The 16,407-nt window shown below is 41.3% G+C and overlaps 1 protein-coding gene across 4 annotated transcripts in view; it reads right to left on the minus strand.

Annotated features, from left to right (window-relative positions):
* The window catches only part of nfixb (nuclear factor I/Xb), a 198,055-nt gene that overhangs the window by 84,674 nt on the left and 96,974 nt on the right, over nucleotides 1–16,407 (minus strand). The gene's annotated exons all lie outside the window — the stretch shown is intronic.

The raw sequence follows: 16,407 nt of genomic DNA on the forward strand, positions 1-16,407 counted from the left end.
AAACTTCAGCAAACGTTTTGACACTGGAAGTGGAAGATATTTTGAGTATCCGAAATAAAACACATACAACCAAAACCATAAATGAAATGGATTATGTCTCTGTAAACAAGATTACTCTTCAAAAAATATTAAACAGAATGAAAATGATAAATTTCATTTATAATGCAATTAGTTGATTGGTTGTTTGTTGCGACAGGATTATATAGAAAACACTTTTCTCTTTTTCATAAAGTCTTGAACATAATGAGATTAGTTTGTACATAAACATGAATACGATTCTGTCATGATGCTGCCACCACCACCCTTCCCTTCCCGGTGAGGGTGATGTGTTCCGGGTCTAATGAATTTCCTGAAATTATTCATAAAATTATTCACTATCCCTCAACACTATACACCAGCCCCAACTGTGAACGGAGGGCAGACCCCAATCAAACATTGCTGCTGTGGGTCACCACACACACACACACACACACGCACACACACGGGCGCGCACTCACACACACACACACACACACACATATACAGGAACCATACGGCAATGATTAAGCTAATGTCTTACAAGCTGTGAAATACTGACAGCATTTCAGCAGAATGACGGGAGTTTTAACTGTCCAAAGCACGAGGAAAGTTTGTCCTGATGTGAGCAAACTGTTGATTCAGAGCTGAAGCCAGCCATGCAGGGAAACCCAGCCAAGTTAGACAAACCTGTCTAAATTTATTTTTCTGTTAGGACCAAAGGTTTTTTTTTTTTTTTTTGTCAACGATGCCTCAATAGGTATGCAATTTTATGTGTGATCACCAAAACTTTCTACCTCTATTAGTCCATAAAAAGTGTCAACCAGGGGGCAACTGCTGCAGCTGTGGGGAGTTAAAAATAAAGGATTTTTGGTGACTTTCTTTGTCTCGTGTTTGCAGCTTCCAGCCAGTTATTAATAAATATTCAGAAACGTCATAAATTAAAGGGGAAACATGTGCGGGAGGGAAACAAATCCCGCGGAGGCCGAGGTGAGAAGAGATCGCGTCGAGGCCGAAGGTTTTTGGAGGAGACGCGGCGAGCTGGAGAGCAAACGGAGCGATGCTGGTGTCTGTTTTCCCTCTGGCTGGCGATGGGCGGCTGCAGCCAGCATAAACACATGCCTTCATGGCTCACACATTTCCTGCTTCACTCTGCATCCCAGCACTGGGCCACACAGGCTCAGGACACCACAGCGAGCTGCGCATGTGTGTCCGGGTATGTGTGCTAGCTAGCTAGCTGCATACATGTTCGCTGACTCTGTGGTGAACTTGAGGAGCTTTCTGTTTATTGTACAGAGGCGATGACACCAGACTTTAAAGACTTTTAAGTACTTACTGATAATAGTACTAATAAATGTCAATTCACTCCTCAGAATTAACTTTTAAACTGATTTGTCTTATTATTCATTTACAAACTACTTACCTACTTTTAGTAAAGATTTCACACAAACACAAAGAACACATTTGGTTTTAAACTTACAGTATGTATTGTAGAATAATAGCTTCAAAGGGTTTAAGCATCTTAGTTGGAGCATTTATACACAAACCAAAGGAGGAAACGAAGCAGGCTCCCACCTCGCTGGTATTGGGTCCAGTAGAATCTGAGCACATTTATGAATACCAGTACACACACTGGAATCGAACAGATACTCGACGTTAGTAACACATGAACAAACATAAGAAAAAATTAATGCCCGAAAGATTTATTTAGGCCATAGAGGATAGAAATCATCATCTATGTTCTCATCTAGTTGTGGTTTGAAGCCTCAGTGCTATTCACTTCCCTCCTACGGCCAACATCTCCTAATGCAACGGATTTGTCTTTCAGTTTTAGTCACATGTGTGCATCAGAGAGAATTTGTGGAGCGAAGCAGCAAGATTGTCTGATGTGTTGATTCTACACAGCCTCTTTGGTCTATAGAAAGTCTGTTTTCATCCATAAGACAAATCTCACAAGAAAAGAGATTTAAGACACAATGTGACGGGTAGACAGGAACCAGGGGAATGTTAGAGACTGAGTGACGACGGAAAAGAAGGAGATAAATTAAGCGGAAAAAGGGAAAAGGATGGAGGTGGTGATGTATCATCCTAGAAAGACGCTTTCCAAGAAGAGGTTTTTTTTAAAGTCGGTTTTGTCTTGAACGTGTTAATGCCAGCTGGACTGTCTAGACTTGAATGGTACATGACTGACTTCAGGGTTTTATATGAGTGATGTTCCATCCGTTTCCAAGGAAACATTTCCCCTCTCGTCCTGATATATGTGACATAAAAAAAGGGGGAAAAAGGCAGCTGAAAATCATCTGAAGCTAGTTCACAGATTGTGGGGGACTAAGGATCATTTCGGACTCTAAAAACAACATAAAACTGAACAACGGTTGTTACGGTAACAGGCCTCGGTCTGTTCGTCATCCATTCTGAATGAATAATGGATCTCATCGTTTATAAATCACACCAGGGGAGAACAAGGAGGACGTGCCGAACGCGTCCATTTAAAGCATTATGGAAAATCATTTTTGGGATGATTTTCCAAGCTCTGGTGGAGCTGCACTGTAAATCATTACGTTTCTTTCTAAGCTACCTGATTTCAACATGTTCTCAACTGGAGTCCCTGAAGGTTTGGTCCTCAGGCCATGTGGCCACCAGATGATGGTGTGATCTTTACAACAACAGTAAACACTTACAAAGCTTGTTGCATCCTTCATCCTCCAAGTCACGACCCAACCACAAAAAACACTTTGTTGAATAACAAAGAGCTAAAATCAGTATTTGAGTATATGTTCCTTGTGATATTTGCTTACTCGACCCTATGTCTTAAGAGTCAGGTCAAACAGGTAGCTAAATCTGCGACGTTCCATTTGCTGAACTCATTGTTACTGAAAACTTGTGCAGTTTTACATACTGCACAAGTTGTGCAAAATAGTTCATATTCTATGTTCATTGGCTATTTTCACATCTGATTCGATGGGGAAACATAATTGCAACATAGGCTACATTTTCAGCTGGTGTGATTTATCTTCTAGACTGCACTGTGTCAAGCAGACCAAACCCTTTGCAAAGCCTGTTCCCTCCTCTTACCTGTGGAGGCGCTACACCAAGAACATGACATGAAGACCTCTGAAGAAGACACTGTGCACAACTTTCTTCTTCATGAAATCCAAACAAAAATGGAGTAGATTGAAATTTTAGTGGTTATTGGATTTCTCTTTTGTCTTTGGCAAAAAAAAAAAAAAAAAACATGAATCATTTCTTCGGCTAGTGCTAGGCTAACTGGTTTGTTTTGGTTGTATTTACCCAGAATCTCCTGTGCTACAGTTTGCTTCCTGCTTTTGGCGCAGTCTCTGGTCTGCTTGGTATTCACATATATATTCGAACCACAGCAAAGTTCACTTTAGCCGAACCAAGACGTAGGTGTTAGGTGGACCAGAGTTAGCTTTTTTAGTCCTTATCAGTTTAACTGCACGTTCAAACCTCCCCAAACAAACCAGACTTTCTAGACAATTGAACTATAGTTTGAATAAAACAGACTAAGCTGTGTGAACGCAACCAAAGAGGACTCAATACTGTTATTGAACCATCTAAATTTATCTAATTTAGAGTAAAATATCTAATATACCCCTCTACAACACAAAAAAAACTCAACCAGGAGTTAACTTGGGGTCGCCAGGATTGCTTTTTCTCTTTACCTGAATAGCTAAAGAAAAGAGACATGCCCTGAGTGAACTGTAAAATAAATATTCTTCTCAACAGCTATGCTTGAATACACTTTCCATCTGATTGTTCTCTGATTTTAGAGGATGACAAGTTAGTAGCAAAGACTGAACGCTTAAAAGAAAGTAAAATAACAAGAAAATGTCCAAACGGCAGCGTTCTCCAAGGATAATGAACACAAGACTGTGAACTTGGAGTTGCTATGAAATACGCAGCTGTCTCATTCAGCTCAGAATTAAACAATTGATCATATTTTTTCCCCCTGTTTTTGAGGCATGTATCCTCAGTGGACGTCTGGCAGCACAAACTCCAGGTCTTACTGACCTGGCAGATCGAACTCGAGGTCTTGAATTTAGTTTTATTTCCCAAAAGTTGAATTACTGAAATGAGCCACTCAATATTTTCAAAAAGTGAATGTGAATGTGAAACTGACCATATTTTAGTCTATGTGCAGATGCAAAATGAAAACGCGTACATATGCATAGTTACATGTGGCAGATTTAAACCAGTGCTACACATTCCCCCCTCTTACTTAAAACTAATCTTTTACCCAAATGTTATTTAGGGGGGAAAAAAAGTGTTTTGTTGTAACTTGATGAGACATTGACTGGAAAAAAAAAACAACCTGATCAGACTTTTAGCCTTTGGTAAACACAAATGCAAAAAAAAAAAAAAAAAAAGGGGGGAAAAGACAGAGTCCCCTGGCCTGTGCAATCATGTGTAACGCCATGTGGTAAGTACGTTTACTAAGGTCATTATTGTACACAAGATGAAAGCTGATCATCAGCGATCCTATCAGCTTACACGGAAATTAATATGCGTGACAAACTCTCATGTGACATTTTGCCTTTCTCCTCCCATCATCCCTCTCTCTGCCTGTCTGCTTTTCATTCAGCCTGCAGCCTCCAAATGGCTCAAATGAGGTCATTCTTTTCGCAGAACGCACCGAGTAACCCTTCCCGGCGTGTATGCTTTTGCATATGTATCTGAGCGTATATATCTTGATATATGGTATGTGCCTGAGTCTGCATGGCAGTGTATAAATATGTCTGTTTTTCTAGCTCAAACCCCAGAGCAAGTTCTGTGCTGCTCTGTGCTTAGCAGTGGGCTGTTTCAAGCTGCGGTCTAAGTTCAATAAGCCAGCTTTGACATATGCTAGCGTTCTGTACAAACTGTCCAGTGGTTGGCCCTGCACTCTAACCCGTCTATTATTACTGCATGTGTGTGTTCCTGCTGGAGAAAGATGAAGAGTAACAGAAAGAAGGGCAAAACAAAAATACGGGACGGACAATGTGCCGCCTAGACCAAATTAAGTTTCTGGAGCTGCGAGGCTGAAATGCAGCACCTTAAAGTGAAGACGACAGTGTCTTCAGAGAACAGCAGTGGTCGTGTTTCCATCAATGTTTTTTTTTTTTTTTAAGTATTGCATTAGAAAAAAGGTTAATGGTAACGGCAAAAATTAAAATACAATCCTCGATTTCTCAAAAAAGCGTTTACGCTCACTAACGCGCAAAAGTGGAGAAGGAAAAACATTTCCTGAATAAGTTCTGACGTAGTGAACGTTTCTTTATTACAGTCATAAGTAACATTAACGTCTGACGTAATTACACTTTATCTAGCCAGGTTGATTCACTCCAAACCAACCAAGCACGCCCAATTCCCATTTTCTTCTTTTTTCCCCAAAATTTTAAACGTTTGCTCAAAATCTGCATGGCAATTGACTGGAAACGTAACTAATGGCTTTGAGATGCACCGAGAAATCAACTGGTGACTGTAGATATCTAATTTTAAGCATGTCTTGTCAGAAACCCAACAATTCTATTATCTTTTTCAATCAGCGAACACACACACACACAAAAGCACACGCACACACAATGTAATACTCTTCAGTGTGGATGTTGTTATTGTGGGAAGAAGTCTCAGTGACCATCTTTATCATCAGCGAGGTGTTTAAAAAGAACGTCAAGAGAGAACAAATCTTTAGCAATCGATCTGAAAACATATCGGTATTTTCAGGGGACGTATGACGGGTGTTCATTCAGGTTGTTACAACAGAAAGAGATTTTAGTGGGTTCAAGTTGTACTTTTGTGGTTTTGGTCATTTCATACCTATCAACGAGATGCTGTCAAGTTGTATCTGCCCTGGGAACACTTTATTGAGCTAGCAAAGCATTAAATTGACCACAAGCTTACGTCAGTGAATAGCAAGAAGGCTACAGAAAGGTTGCAACATCTTATTCTTTTACAATTCAAAACTCAGTCATTTGGAAATGCTGACCGCCTTTTGGACTTATCCATTTTAAGATAGGGTTCTGCTTTTTCGAGTGTTTAAACTCAGAGACTTGTGTGTAGAGATACAATGCTAACCCGGCAAATTATGCTAATCACTTAAAAAAAATCAACTAGCAATCAGTTTGCTTTTTGTTTCTTGTTTTTTTTATAGCGACTGCTCTTGAACACACAGTGTGACGACACCTCTGCTCCTCAGATATATATAACAAATGACAGCAGGATTTTTTTTAACACTGTCAGCTTTTATTATTATAGAGAAATTTGAATAAATTCAACTAAAATCAATATCACCAGGTCAAACATTTAGCATGTCTTATCACACTGTGATCTCTAAGTTTTGCCTGCACAGAGATCACAGTGTGAAATCTACGAGCGGCAAGATAATCTAGACAATCAACAAAACAATGTTACTGTCGTGGATGCTTTCACCAACGTTTAATTTGTTGCCACGGAAGACAATCGGCCGTGGCGAAGCCTGGACAGCGTGTAATGAATTTCACCAGATTGGAAAAGTGAAGCGGTTTAGTGGTCCGAGAAACCAGCAATGACTTTAATCTGGAGAATTGAGCCAACTTCACTGGACGGTGCACAAATCTAATTGACCGGCCATGGACTCTTCGCCTTCTTCATCCCGCATATCTTTCGTGACCCTACCTCCTCGTTACCATCTAGTGCCCACTTAATGCTTGGTCTACCGGCTCGTTTAACTGTCTGACGAACTATCTGCAAATAAAACCCTTCCTCTACGCCGCTACACTTGTCTCAGGCTGCACTCTGTCTTACTGGTTGTTCTCTCATAAAGAGCTGCCAGCTTGCAGCTTCCATAAAATGGTAGGAATGAGGGACCAATCTCATTAGGGGGAAGATTAGGCCAACATCTGTTTTCTGTCCCGACGCTGCTGTTGCCGCCGCTGCTTGTGGCGCTGTGACGAGCGTCGAACTGTACCAGTTAAACACGCAGGCAAACACACCCTCCGTCCACAAAGTCTGACAAGTGTTTCAAGATACTAAGCACCGCTGTCATTGGCTTGGAGAGGAAGCAGCCTGACCAAGTTTGTGTGTGTGTGTGTGTGTGTGTGTGTGTGTGTGTGTGTGTGTGTGTGTGTGTGTGTGTGTGTGTGTGTGTGTGTGTGTGTGTGTCATCGTCGTGCTAGTGCACCGTCCAAGCCCACAAACAAGTCCCAAATCACCCAAGGGACATGAGCAACAGACCGAAGACAGAACCCTAACAGCTAGGAGGGAGATAGAGCGAGCAACAAGTGAGTAAGAGACAGAACCCGGGAGGGGTGGGAAGAGAAGCTGAGAGGAGGGGGGAGGGGGGGAACACGTGAGGAGGTTCGGCGTAACAGAGGGTTTATTGTTTGCGGTTCTTCAGGGAGGGAACTAACCGAGCGAAGGAGGGAAAGGAAACAGGACGAGTGGAGGAGAAAAAGAGGAGGAGGAGGAGGAGGAGGAGGCAGACGGTGGGAAATGTGCACAGGCAGAGGCCAGAGCGCCGGCCCGCAGAACGGAACCTCCCTGACAAACAAGCGGCGAGATAATCAGGCTAATGCTGCTCAGGAGACAGTCAACACACTGCGAATCAAATGGCGACGGTGCATGATTAAATACTCAGGGAGAAGGAGGTCAAATCTGCAAGCTCCGGTCTTTTACAGACTAAACTCCACGTCGCTAAGCAGTTTCATCTCTCAGAAGAACTGTCTCTGACAGATCAATGAAGTGGAAGCCAATTCAAATACAGTGAAAGTACAAATCAACAAGTGAAGCACACAATCCCAAGAGAACTCATCTGGCATTGATGGAAACACACCAACAGCTTAAGCTAAAGATGCGTGTTTTGGGTGCTGGTCATTTCCTCCCTTGGCAGTTTTGGACATTTAGTAGTCAAAATTTTTGGATTCAGGAACCCGGCATGTGGAACATCTGTTTCATAGAACCAAACTTCAATATGAAGCCACCAGCAGGACATTTTGTACAGGCTTTAACAATCACTTAATATATATTATAATATATATATTATATCTACTATAATATATATATATTATACTTAGTAATAATATTGCAAACTCTACTTTAATTAACTGTAAGGAAATCTGGATAGAATAAACAACATATATCGACAGTGCCTTGCAAAAGTATTCATACCACTTGAATTTTCCCATATTTTGTCCCATTGCAACCACAAACAAAAATATATTTCATTGGAATTGTATGTGAATTTTCATTGTGTTTTATGTGAAACACAAAGCAGTATGCAATTGTGAAGTAGAAAGAAAATGATACTTGATTCAAAACGTCTTTACGAACAAAAAACTGAAAAATGAGTTGTGCAAAAGTATTCAACCTGCTTCCTCTGAGTGCAACCAGTTGCCCTCAGAAGTTGCCTGACGGTTGCCAATGACCAAACAGAGTCCACCTGTGTGCAATTCAATCTCAGCTCAAATACAGCTGCTGTGTGACGCCTCAGAGGTCACCGTTTCCTTTTTCTACCAAGTACCTCAATACTTTCGTAACTGAATTTTGTTGGTCAGCCGTCTTGTCAACAGAGCAGCTCGTAAAAGAAGCTCTCACAAAAGTATCATTAAACTTTGTTTCTTTTCCTTTTCTCCCCAATAATGCTAATTTTATGACATTTTGTTTTGATTCCCAATCATAAAAATATAAAAATAAAATCTAATTTCAAAAAGTTTTATCATAGCGAATGTGATGTCGGGGATTTTCCCAGGCCTAGCAGAGTATTTATGTCGCGGACTTAAAAAGTATTTTTCCTAGTATCGGCGTCAAGTTTGAAATGTTTGTATCGCAATAACATATCTTAGAGTGGATGTCCACCAGTATTTTCAAAGTAAGAATTTAAATATTAAAAAAAAAACAAAAAAAAAACAAAAAAACAATACATATTGCATTTTTGTTAAACTGAGAAACTACTTCCTCTCTTTACTTCAGGACAAGAGCCTGAAACCCAGAGACAACAGGATGGCACCGTCACTTCCAGAGCTCATGATGAATTCCACCCGCCAGACGGAGTCACATGCTCTCATCTTTCTTTCTCCTCACTTTTTTCTTTTCAAGATCTTATTCGTTTTCTGTCTCCATCTTTGACAGATTTTAGTAAATACCAGCAAAACAAGCAATTATTTCTGGCAGGCAGGGGCCGTACTCCCTTCCAAAAGACATGGAGCAGAGGGAGCGGAGGGGGGGATGAAATCACCCAAACAGATGTGATTCAAATCAATATTACATTATATGTGCCTATATTAAAGGAAAAGAAAAAAAACACAGGGAACCAAACCAGAACGAGCCCAATGACGACTGCTGCCCCTCGCTTGACAGAATAATTGCTTTCAATACATCAGGGTTTTTCATATTTTAATTTCCTTTATACCCCCTGCTTGTCCTTCATCTGTGTTCTCCCAGGTCTGAGCAATTCCCCGACATTAAAATAATATCAGGGAAAAAAAAAAAAAAAAAGCCAAGCTGTCAAACGTTGAGTTTTAACACAAACCATCTGGTGGAACGATCGAGGTAAACAGGCCCAAACAGAACTGGGCTGGGAGGAAGAGCGGGGTGGAGGAGGTGAGGGGGTGTAGAGGGAGGAGAAGAGAAGCAGAGATCTTGAGAGGAGAGATTAAGCAAATGGTACAGAGGAGGAGTCATGAGAGCTAAAGAGAAGGGGGGGGAAAGGGCAGAAAACGTGGATGCAGAAAAGGTACGAAGAGGAGGTGGAGAGAGAGACAGAGAGAGAGAGAGAGAGAGAGAGAGGTGATAAAAATATGAAGTGATAGTAAATTAAGGGGCCGTTGTCAAGACTTAACAGAAGGAGAGGAGGAGTGAGTTTGGACCACAGAGTACAGGACAATGAAAGAGTTTCATCCAAAGTGCATTTCTAAGCTATGAAGATCTGCCTGCTAAAAGTTACGAAACTCTTTAGATGACAAAAAGAAAGTGATTTATTTTTTTCCAATCAGTGAACTCATCATGTCGAAGTGCTACAAGCCAATCAAGACATTTAGATCCTCTTCAGAGTGCAAGTTGCTACTGAGGGAGGAAGACTCAAAGTTTTCAGTCATTGTTTTCGATTCCAGATGTGGACAAAGAAAGTCAACAGAATGTGAATCTCCTGTGTGACGCTGTGTCGAATTTTCTGAGACGCAACTGTTTGTGATTGCCTGCTAGATCGTAATTCGAGCCCCCATTTGAGAACGGGAGGGACAAATGTTTGTGCCTCAATAAATGATCTAATTCCTGTGAATAACAGAAAATTTGCACTTTACACACACTCTGATGTATAGTTTCTCCCTCCACTGATATGTTTTATAAAACAGTCAAGGACTGTAAGGCAGCTGATTTGAAATGAGAAATCTGGTTTTGGGAACAGACGTCATCAGGCAGTCAACAAATTTTCTGGGCCAGCCCTTTTTTTAATATTATTTTTAATATTGCGTAGTTTAGGTCCCGACTTTATCCAAGTCTTCCACAGAACATCGATTTGCACCGCTCTCGAAGACAAAACATTAAATTTCCCTAGCGGTCAGGAAGAAAGCTCTAGTGTCTTGACCCAAATAAGAACAATGGAGAGAAGCTGACTGGATGGAAACCCAATAGGAACCTCCGACAACGTTTGTAGAGTAAGATTCTACCAGGCAAGTACTCCTTGTGGGTGGGACTGAGAATTGAGTCTTCAGCCATGAGAGAGATAATAAATGGACCTCAGAGGCCAACAAGTATTCGGCTTGTTTCCCACTTCTCATTAGGGATAAACCTAGACTACACCATAGTCTATGGTAAATGTCTAATCTTTGTATGAAATAAAAAAATCCTCTGACCAATCAAGGGAAATAGGCTGGAAAGAAATGTATCCTCTGTCACACGCTGAGGACGGTTTGGTACCAACAACCATGACTTAATGAACATCAGAGATTCTCCTCCTTATGGACATTGTTATTTATTTAGACTATGATCCACAGGAAAAGTCAGAAACAGAATCCTCCCAATCACAAACCAACATGGCCACAACCTTTGTAGCAGTTAAGCTACTTTATTGCGTTACCACAACTTAGTTATACAATCTAATTTTAAAAAGTTAGCCATAAAATTAAATATTTAAAGTTCCCAACTATATCAACATGAGAATTATGTCCAGACAACAATAAAAATAGTAAATGTAATTTCTTTTAAAGCAAGCACTCGCCACAAAAACACACAATTTGTTTTACAACGACATAAATTTGAGTGACTAGCTAATTTACTTAGGAGAAACATGAAATGTTTTTAAAAACAAAACAAAAAACAAGTAGATTCATTTGAACAGAAAAATCTTACCTATTGTTGAGACAACGTTGGGTCAGCAGAAGTAGGCATGAAAGAAAAGAAAAAGGAAAACCATTAAAATCATGGGGCATACACTGCAGTTTGTTCCTGCTGGGCTAAACTGTAAAATTAGGAAGTGTCACATGACTATCATAGACATTTTACCCAAACAAAACTGACAAAAACATCACACAATGCTAAGTAGAAGCTTTGGAAATACTTTTGAAAACTGTTTTCAACATTTCAGGCTTAATCTGCACAAGTTAAAAAAAAAAGTTGAAATAGCCCTTTAGTTTAGCCACCAGAGGAAGCTACAAAGCAGACTAAATGTTAGCAACTAACAGTTCGCACACACTGACAGAAACAAGATAGACCTTAACGAGACCAAACGTTACCGATAAACCGTATTGTGGATTTTAATATTGCTTTGACATTTTGAAACTCTATTCACTTAATAGAAACATGACAATTTTTTTTAATAAAAAGTTTTGGCTCTAGATGAGGTTGGTTTGTTTAGCCATATAAAAATTAGTTTATTTCACAAAACAGCAACAGAAAGTTTTTTTTTTGTTGTTGTTTTTTACATCACGAGTTACATAATCAATGACAAGGTTGTATTCACACTGTCATTAAAAGTCCGCAGAAATTTCTACCTCCAGGTAAAAATACGTAGAAAATAATTTAATGAAGTCCCAGCCAAAGTGAGATCTGTCAGGTGACAGTAACTCCTCTGAGATTACCATAGAGATCATGGAAATGGTTGACAATGGCTGAATGATAAATAGAAATGTGACTAAGTTTACAAGAGGCTGTGTGTTAGTGTAAGACCACAGAGGCCACACCACAAAGTGCTCCCAGCCCCGGTTTCACTTTCGGTCCAGGCCGTTGCTTGTAGAACTAACAGGGCTTAGTAAGCACAGGATGGATTCTATAGAGAACCACCAGGAAGTCAAGTGTTAACCTTCCTGCTAAATTAGATCTTGACAGTCTGACTGTGTTGACTTTAGCCCTGTAGGTATGTGAGTCAGCTGGGGTTTGGTTCACAGTCCCTATTCTCATCATAGGTTTACAGTCTTTGGCTTCCCTGTTAGTCTTTGCTCTGGCTGGTCTCTGGTTCCTTTTCTTTACACTGTGTTCAATACTCTGTATAAACTGAAAGAAAAGTAGCAAGGTTAAAAAAAAACAATTTGTGATAATCATAGCCATATGTTCGTATTGTGATTCTGCATATTGCTTCATTGACTTATTAAAACTGAAGGAAAAAGTAGGCAGGTATTGGATTGCAGTCAAAGAGATGCCATAATTAATTTTGATAAGAGAAACCAAAAATTCGACTTCCCTGAATATGTTTGTCCGAGAAAAGTTCCAAGAGGAACACCACCAGAACAAAGACAAAATAATAACGGTAGGGTTCCTCCACATTTTGCATGCAAGAATTTAAATTCTCTTTCCACAGTCATATTTCCAGAGATTGTTGTTCTTTTTAGGGTATTTTAAAGTGAAGATTGCAAATTTTATTTTAGATATTTCTACAGTGGCGAGGGTTTCAAATTTGGAACCTATATGGGTGATTAAATGGATGTTAAATGGTAAATGATTTGTACTTGTATGGTGGTTTATCAGCAGCTTACAGAGCATTGGATAGATGATAGTTTTATCATCTGTCTGGATGAATAGATGTTTGGACAGAAACAGGGTCCATGGACAGGTGATTGGACTTATTGAGGGATTGATTGATGGAAGGATGGACTAATGAACGGACTGATGAAGACTTGAGGAAATAAGTATAATCTGTTCTCAAACAGCAACAGAGCATTGAATCTCAGGGCCCCACCTTACTGCTTCTTGCCCCGGCCCCTGTACATTCTCTGTGGTGGTGGCATGGCCCCTGTCAGGTTACAGGGAGCTCATGAGGCCTGACGGTGGGTCAGCGACCTCACTTCCTGCTCTAATTGGTCCTGGGTGATAAACAGGTCCCCAAGGAGGTGGAGAGCTGTGGGCCTGCAAGACGCAACGAGGGGAGTGAAGGAGGGGCTCAGTGAGGCAGGCTAACCGGGCTAGTGTGTGTGGTGGGGGGACTCTAACTCAAGCATTTGGTAATGCGCTAATTAATTTTAAGAGTTCAACTTTCCCTTTTTCTTTTTGGCCCTCACTGGAAACAGATGTTGAACTCGGAGTGGGAAGGGCTGGAGGGGCGACGCTGCAAACCCAGATAGGGATCTGCCGAGTGGCGACGAAACGGGTGCACAGTGTGTCGCGGATAATCGCATTCAGTGAGCGTTTCCGAGGATCTGAGTCACTCGGCTGGCCTCTGCTAGGTGAAGTGGATGGCGGTGTAATTTCACACCTCGCTGAGCGAATGACAGATCCGCGTGTGTTAGAGGGGAGGAGAACAAAAAACAAAACACAATGCGACAGGAAACACAAAGGCCCATTCAAGGACCATGGGTGTGCAATGACACAGCGATGAGGATGAGGATGATGATGATGATGGTTTAGAGTTTAAAAGTGAAGATGTCTGTTTGGGGTTGGGGGGGGTTTGGAGGGGGTGTCTGGAAGTGATCTGTAGCCGCGTATGAAAACAGAAGTGAGCGTGTGGGTTAACAGGATTTAAGGGGGTTGGGGAGGTGTTCCTGGGAGGCCCAGTTGTTGTAACCCCTGACCCCCGCAGCACGCTCCGGGGCCTCCCAGAAGCCACTTCAAATGCACCCTGCATGGAAGCCCCTCGTGCCACACAAAAATATAAAAGGATCTGAGGAGCGTGGAACGGGAGGGCTGGTTGGGAAGAGGGGGACAAGTCACCGCCGTCATCACTGACACAAAGCGGCATGTACACTAAAACCTACAAACACTGCAGGAGAACTCTGCATCTGTTTCTGGGCTCATGATCACCATGAATACAGGAGCTACATGTGTAGCTTAGAGGACAACATTCTCAGACTTACTTTACTGTCGTTGTTGCGTGGCTACCAGAAAACGATAAGTGTGACTATAAATACACAGTTAAGAAAAAAAATACGGGAAATTAATTTGTATTTTTTAAACTTTCCAATTGTTGTACAGTTTGTTCAAACTTCTCATGTTTATTCACACCAACAACAAACTTTTATGAACTTTAATAATTTATATCATAAACTGTTTCCATTGATCATATAATCGCGCAAATTGAAAATCTGAAACTGCTATGAAAGTATGGCAATTTTGAAAAAAAGAAAAAGCTCATGTTTTTTGCTAAAAAGTTTTTGCGCCACCATGAGGTGTATTTCGCAAAACTGCAATGTCCTCCAAGTGTTCGAATCATTCTGAACGGCCATGTGCAGGAAGGATCTCCATTAGCAGTCAGTCTTGCAAACTGAAAAAGCCTCTGACTGAAGATTATTGTTGTATGACAGTCTCCAAACATGGGTTTTATGTAGCGGTGCACTGATTGCAGTTTTCTGACTGATCACCGATCTTTAAAAAGTGTGACCTACTAATTCTAGCTGATATTGACAACGTCACCCTACCCTTCTGGCTTTTTTCACACATTTGTAGATGAAATCTGTTTCTTATATAAGTATCAGTAAATCGCCGATCTCTCAAAATTAAGAAAATTGTGTACGATTTATCAGCAAGCTGATTTATCTGTGCACTCCTTGTGTCAAGTCATGCTAACAGGTCAGTGTTGGGGCAGGAGAGATGATATTCCATCTGTTGTTGGCAGCTCTCCTAATCCACCTCATTTGCTTTTGACGCTCCTCTTTAAATCTCTGCCTGGCCGTCTGGTTAGGAAGTCAGACATTGGAGCCGGAAAGAGTAAACAAATCCAGTGTACAGTATGTTATAGATTTTTCTTTGGTTATGTAAAGTTTCTCCAGCCTCGGGGTCTGTTTTCGGAGGAACGTTTGGTTTTCCACCATTTTTGATCGCATTCTGCTGGTCAAAGGGGTTTTACAGGATATTTTCCATTGAGCATCTCCTGCTGAGCTTTTTCCTAGAATTCATCGTCCTAATTAGCCCCATTGGTCTTGTTATGTCGCTCTCTTCCTCCAGCTCTATTTTTATTTCTCCTCCCGGATCTCAAAGATTTCCGTCCATGCGCCAAGCACTCTCACCCGGGACCTCGGCTCAGCTCTCCTGTCCTCCTTGCTGCCCTACAGTGTTACACTGCTGTATTAACTGCTTTCCTCCTCTCCATATGCGTGTGGTCCGATTACTCAGGCTCCTGCGGTTTAGTTTTGACCCTGGGAGTATTCATCCAGGCAGGCCTGCATGGGTGGATGGAAGTTTGAGGTGGGGGGTGAGGGGGTTGCTGCAGTTTGATGAGAATGATGTGCCTGGATAAGGAAATGTAATATCATCTGGAGGTTGTCAGCCTCCAGTCAGCCAGCCGGCCCATGGCACTTTTATTATACCAGCCTTATTCTACCACACTTGATCCCTCAGTTCTTCCCATAACCCGGTGTCTATTTCTGACCCCGCCGACACAGTTGACAAGAATCTGTCATCGGCCATGTTGACGGGTCGCGCATGCATGCCCAAAACTTGTGCAAAAGAATAACCGCAGGTAAATCAAGAGCAGCGAGCATGACCTTAACCTAGCAAAAAATCGAAGGAATTCCCTTCCAACTTTGGCCTGCGACTGCATCAGATAACCATTCCAAGAGAGTGGGTTGGAGTTACTCGTTTACTTTGGCAAGGAGAGCAGGGAGCAGCCATCTTGGCCCGACTCACTCTTCCTGGGTCTCTGCTCGTCCCAAGAGTTGTAACTTCAACAAAGGCAGGGAGGTGAAGACAAGGGGAAGAACAACCTACCAGAATCCTTCACTATTGCTCCTGTATTGCATTTCAACTTGAGAATGTGTCATAAATAATGTAGCCTATGGAGAATGACACTAGAAATAACTTTTTATTGAATCATCTGTGCTGTTGTCTGTTACCTAATCTCTGGAGAAACCAGTAAGTATCCGGATGGATGAATTGATGTCTTACAAACCAGACAATGAGGATTAGGCTGCAAAAACGAAAATTTTTTCTACATATTTCCAACAACTGAGTACATGACAGTGTGTTTTACAGTGTCAAAGTGTACAGCAGTGAATG

The sequence above is a fragment of the Poecilia mexicana genome, unplaced genomic scaffold, assembly GCF_051168715.1.
Source record: "Poecilia mexicana isolate PSO_F unplaced genomic scaffold, ASM5116871v1 scaffold_8, whole genome shotgun sequence".
In the NCBI taxonomy this organism is placed as follows: Eukaryota; Metazoa; Chordata; class Actinopteri; order Cyprinodontiformes; family Poeciliidae; genus Poecilia; species Poecilia mexicana.